Source organism: Arvicanthis niloticus, chromosome X, assembly GCF_011762505.2.
Source record: "Arvicanthis niloticus isolate mArvNil1 chromosome X, mArvNil1.pat.X, whole genome shotgun sequence".
In the NCBI taxonomy this organism is placed as follows: Eukaryota; Metazoa; Chordata; class Mammalia; order Rodentia; family Muridae; genus Arvicanthis; species Arvicanthis niloticus.
In genome coordinates this window covers 27,118,295-27,124,274 of record NC_047679.1, presented here as the reverse complement: position 1 = coordinate 27,124,274, position 5,980 = coordinate 27,118,295, and the positions used below count along the sequence as shown (strand labels likewise).

The 5,980-nt window shown below is 40.7% G+C and overlaps 1 pseudogene; it reads right to left on the bottom strand.

Moving 5' to 3' along the window:
• Positions 1-555: 555 nt before the first annotated feature.
• LOC117694303 (zinc finger CCHC domain-containing protein 9 pseudogene) lies at positions 556-1,397 on the bottom strand (annotated as a pseudogene).
• Between the last annotated feature and the right edge of the window lie 4,583 nt (positions 1,398-5,980).

Genomic DNA, 5,980 nt, shown 5'->3' with positions numbered 1-5,980 from the left:
ATTTTATTCAGCACTAAAAATTACAGGCTTTGTGACAACACATAAATTTCTATTACAATACATTGATACTCTGAATTAAGAGCATATAACAAAATATTTACTTATTCACAAGATGAAAGGCACGTGCTTTGTTTAGGGGTCAATTTTGATTCTTAATTTACATTTATAGCGGTGACCGCTACAATCAAGTACCGATGCCCTTAGTTATTTTTAAGTTCCATCTGTGAAAATATGCTCTTAGGTACCTTGCCTATAATCTCAGTACTCTGGATGCTGAAGCAGGGTTATTAGTCTGAAGCCAACCTGGGCTACATAGAATCTGTTTCAAATACAGACAGACACACAGGCACAGAGAGACAGACAGGCAACACACACACACACACACACACACACAAGTCTAGAGAGTATAATTAATCACCCTGTACCTCCTTGATAGACTGTAGGCAACCTGCCCCCATCAAGGTCAGAGTAGTGCCTATAATAAAGGCTTGTCTCCACAGGTGCCCAGCTTTAATCTCTAATGGCCTACACTGGAAAGTAACCTTGAGGTGGTAATTAACACCTGTACCAATTCTCATCAAAAAAGAACAACCTCGCGTTTTTTAGGGTTTTAGGTTTCTGCAGTTTGGGCACATCCAGACGTCTTCATAGTCTGCACTCATTCCCTTTGCCCAGGGACTGACTGTGATGATCTGATCTGAGTTCTGATTTTCAGGTCAATCTTTCTTACAATGTTTCTCGGAGTCACAGAGTTTACAACCACCACCATCAGCATGGACTCCTTTGGTGTTATTGGGGCAGGATCTGGACTGGTGTCCCATTTCTCCACAGACAAAACATTTTGGAAAAGGAAATTCACCAAGTGCGGGGGTCTACATTAGTTCTGCACTTTGTCATCTTGTGCTCCATGGACCCGCAGTGGTAACAAATGCGAGTGCCCATGTCCTGACTCTCTAGTCCAGCTGGGCATTAGTAACTCCATGGTCAGGTTGTTGACAATGGAAACATATACCATTGCACTCTTCTTTGCCACCTTCTCTTTAGCTGCCTTCCTCCCCGTCGACTGTCCTTTAAGGCCACTGCAATTTCTTCCTCACTTCCCGGCTGTCATCAGCTCTCCATCGTGAAGCACCTGTGAGCTCTGTTTCAGGTACTCCATGAATCCATTCACATCTCCACTCAAGTACTCTTTTTTTCATTATGTTCTTTTTGCATTTTGCTCGAGGAGCATCGTTTCTAAGGGACAGCCCACTGCTTTGACATTGCTTATGATCTGGAAGGTTTTGGTTTGTTCTCTCCGCAGACCCCTTCTTCATGTCCTCCCATGATGTTGCTGACAAGGGTCTCTTACTATTTGAAGTAGTAACTCTAGCCCACCTGGTCAAGGTTGGAGCAGAAGAATTTTACTAATCCTGTCTGAATCCTCCAGAGCAGCTGAATTCATATGGCTTTTTGATACTCTGGTTACTCCTCCACATCTCTGGTCCCCATCTCTTCCATTCCAGCATATTCTGCTTCCCAGTATGTTTTCTTCTGCTTCCCTCTCTGCTTAAACCATTCCATGCCCAGCAGTTCTGGTAACTTTCCTTTTTATTTGTTACACAATTTCTCTCCTTTAAGCAACCCACTTCCATGCCCCCTTCCTATTTTCTGGGTTCCACAGATACTTCCCCATGTTAAAAAGAAGCAGAGCATCAAAGCTAGGATCTGCATATGTGAGAGAATGTGTGGTGTTTGTCCTTCTACGCCCGAGTTACTTCTTTTAATATAATTTTCACCCATTTCTCTGCATGTTTCAGTTTCTTTTATAATAGAATAAAATTCCATTGCATACATGAACTACATTATTTTCATTATTCATTCACCAGCTGATAGACATCTAGATTGCTTTCCTTTTCCTCGCTTCATTGTGAATAGAATGAACTTGAACATGTGGGTGTTTCTGTAATATCATATTGTCCTTTGAGACTGTGCCCCGATGAAAGGATAAGGGAATGGAATGCTGGTTCTGTGTCCTTGCCCAGGGGCAGATTTGGCAAGGTCTAGTCTGAGGCTGGGGCTAAGGCCTTGAAGAAGTTAGGGTTGACTTTCCTGGGAATCTGACTTTTCCTCTCTGAAGAGACTGGTGTTACCAGTCTTTTTTTTTTTTCTCCATTAATTTATTCACTTTACATCCAGATCAAAGCGCCATCTCTCCTCATCTCCCAGTCCATCCCTTACAAATCCCTCTTCCTATTACCTTCTCCTCAGAGAAGGGGGAGCCTTCACTGGTAACACCCACCCTAGGACATCCAGCTTCAGCAGGACTAAGTGCATAGTCTCCCACTATGGCCCAACCAGGCAATTCAGGTAGGAGAAGGGGATGAGTCTTAAGGATGCTATGTGCTCACTCTGTGAAGCACTTTGTTCTCTTTGTGAGACATTGCTTCATTAGCTTCACACCATCTCTGTTCTACTGTGTGACAGCTTTCTGCTGACTCTGTCCCATTTTGCATCCACAAACTGTATACAAGATGCTGTACTTAATAAATCCACTTGGCATAAGTCATCCAGTTATGCACAGACCTCCTGGTCCCAGCTTTCTTTCTAGCTTCATTGTTATTCCCAGTCATCCCCCTTGACACTGCTGTTTGCAAACCTTACTCCTGATTTGAGTCAATTTGATAGTGTTTTGAGTGTTTCCGAGAAACATCCAGGCTGATTTCCGAAGTGGTTGTACTAGTTCCCACCAACAGTATATAAAGGTTCTGATTTACATCACATCCACAACAGCATTGGTTGTTTTTGGTGTTCTTGGTGATGGTCCCTCTGACTGGGGCCAGATGGAATCTTAAAGTCATTTTAATTTCCATTTTTCTAATGGACAATGAAACACTTCAAGCACTAGTAAACACTTCAAAGCATTTACTAGCCATTTGTATTTCTTTTCTTTTTTTCCTTTTTTTCTTTTTTCTGTTTTCTTTTGTGAAATCTTTATTTAACTCTCTACAAAAAACAGTAGCCTCTTTTTAAAACTTGAGTTGTTTGTTTTGTCCGTGTATTAATTAGTTTTTTATTATATTTGTTTTTGTTTTGTCAAGTGGACACAAACTAGGTTCATTTGGGAAAAGGGGATCCTCAGTTGAGAAAAAATACCTCCATTAGATTAGCCTTTAGGCAAATCTTTGGGGGGCACTTCCAGGATTAAATATTGATAGTGGAGGGAGGTGGGGGTGCCAGGCATGCAGTCCTGAGTTGTATTAGAAAGCAGGCTGATCAAACTATGGAGAGCAAGCCAGTAAGCAGCAGCCCTCCACAGCATCTGTTTTGGCTCCTGTATCCAGGCTTGGCTTCGTGCCCTGCCTTCCCTTCATAATAGACTATAAACTGTAAGAGGAAAGAAACCCTTTCTTCCTCAACTTCTATTTAGTGATGGTGTTTTATCACAGCAATAGAGAGATAAGACAACTGATGTTTAATTGTGTGTGTGTGTGGGGGTGGTATTCTGACCACTAATCCTGTGTCAGATGTATAGCCGGCAAAGATTTTTTTCTCACTCTATAGGCTGCCTCTTCATTAGAATGGGAGGGTTTTAGTTCCATGTGACTCCATCTGTCAGGTACTGGTCTGATTTCCATTACCTATTTCCATGTCAACTGAACTTCCTATTTTTTTTTCTTTTATGAGTTTGAGGTTATTTGGTCTTATATTGAGGTTCTTGATCCATTTGGCATTGATTTCCTGTGAGAGACAGGGTTTTAAACTTTATTCTGCTTGTTGATATCCAGGTTTCCAAGTATCATTTGGAGAAACTGGTATCATTTCTCTAATGCATTTTTTGGTATCTTTGTAAAAAAAAAAAAACAGGTAGTTGTTTTAGTGGACTTATATTTGGGTTCTTTCTTCTATTCCATTGATCTATGATCTATTTGTCTGTCAGTATCATGCTATTTTATTATAATTGCTTTGTTGTATAATTTGAAACCAGGTATGATGATACATCTTAAAGAATTCTTTCTATTGAGGATTGCTTGGGCTAGCTTTGGTCTTCTTTGCTTCTTATATAAACTTTAATGTAGTTTTTCTATGCCTGTGAAGAATGAACCTAGAATTTTTATTTGGATTGTATTGAATTTGTACATTGCTCTTAGTAGGATGGACAACTTTATGATATTAATTTTTTTTTCAGTTCCTGAGTGTGGAAGATGTTAGAACAAATGTAATTTATTTAAAAATGAAAAAAAAAAGAATCAAGACAGAAAGAAAACATTATAAACAGAACCTTCTTGCCTTCCTAAATTTTGTTATGATGTTCAATAAACAGAATAAATATCTTCAGTATTTACCACACTGTGATTTCAACAAAAACATTTCCTAACCAAGCTTACAAAACTGAAAATATGGGAGGCAGCTTGTCAGTTATGAAGCTTGTCAATTATGACCTCATAACAAAGAAGTGGGGCTCATAACTGGAAAGTTCTCAACTAGGGTGTCATTGCAAGAAAGGCCTTAGCTTGGATCCTAATTGGTTTGTTGGACTCACACTCCTAGAACATATCATTATTTTGAAAAATTACATATTTGTCTTTTGTGAGGTGAGACTGTGGTTGGAGCAGTCTTGTGCATTTTATGCTGGGTTAAGCTATGTCCACAGCCTTCATTTTAATTTTTTCTTTTTAAACAGTTTCTTATTAGCTTAGCCAGGATGGTCTTGAACTTTATTCAGACAGACCTTAATTTTTTATCTTTTTGCTTCAGTCTTCTGTGTAGCCAAGATTACAGGCCTGTACCATCAGGGCTGGCCAGTTTGGCTATTTTTGTGTTCAAGTTACCATGTATACTTATATTGATGTAAAACATTATTCTAACTTATATATGCTATACTTTATTGTCATGATCTCCAGGTAAAGGAACTTATAATATAATACAAGTCAATATGTAACATATCAAAACTGTGTCAATGCCATGTGACGGTTGTATGTGTGTATGCTTCTTTCCATTTTCTTGTGTGTGTGTGTGTGTGTGTGTGTGTGTGTGTGCACGTGTGCATGTATGCAGGGTTTGTACAAGAGGGGAGTATGCTCGTGTGTTTGGCTATCTATGTGTGTGCATGCATGTAGAAGTCATGTGTGCATGCATGTGGAAGCCGTGTGTGTGCATGCATGTGGAAGCCATGTATGTGCATGCATGTGGAATTCATGTGTGCATGCATGTGGAAGCCAGAGGACAACTTCAGGTATCATTTCTTAGAAATCATCCATCTCTTGTTCTTTTTAAATTTATTTTAAATTGTATGTATGTGTTTCTATGTGGGTTTTTGTACCTGAATACAGGACCCCCAGAGGCCGGAAGGGAACATCAGATTCCCTGGATGTGAGGAGCCACATTTGCCATTAAAAGATGGCGCAGGCTTCTGCTTCCTGGTTCTTCACGGAAGCTTTACTTGAGAATGCGCCTGCGCATGGCGCGAAAGCCGAGTATGACAATTGGATGAGAGATTTGAGCCAATGAGGGATCTGCACGTCTCACAAAGCTCTATTTAAGCAGCGGGCTTTCTGAGCTCGGCGTCCTTCCCTCCACCTCACCATTTTGAAGAGCTATCAATAAATGCTGTCAGAAGAATCCTGAGTGTGGCGTGCTCCTTATCGGCGAGGCTGTGCGCTACATTTGGTACTGAAACCCGGGCGGAGCCGAACGTCTTGGAGTTTTGACCAGTCACGAAGGACCCTGTTGGCTTGCAGAGGATTCAGAACTGGCGGCTCGGAGAGTCTAGACGCTTTTCTGCAAGGTATGGTGGATCTTGTTTGGCTTAACAACAAGATAGCCTATCAGAAGCAGAAAAGGGAGAGAGCGCTAATAAAATAGAAAAGAAAACTAGGATAGAGAAGAAAACTAAGAAGGAAAGGTTAATTTGGACAGAGACTCAACGTTAGAGCTCCAGTAAGCGGGATACAGTGAAGGACACCACGGGAATTGGAAGCGGTCATCCTCACTCCTGCGC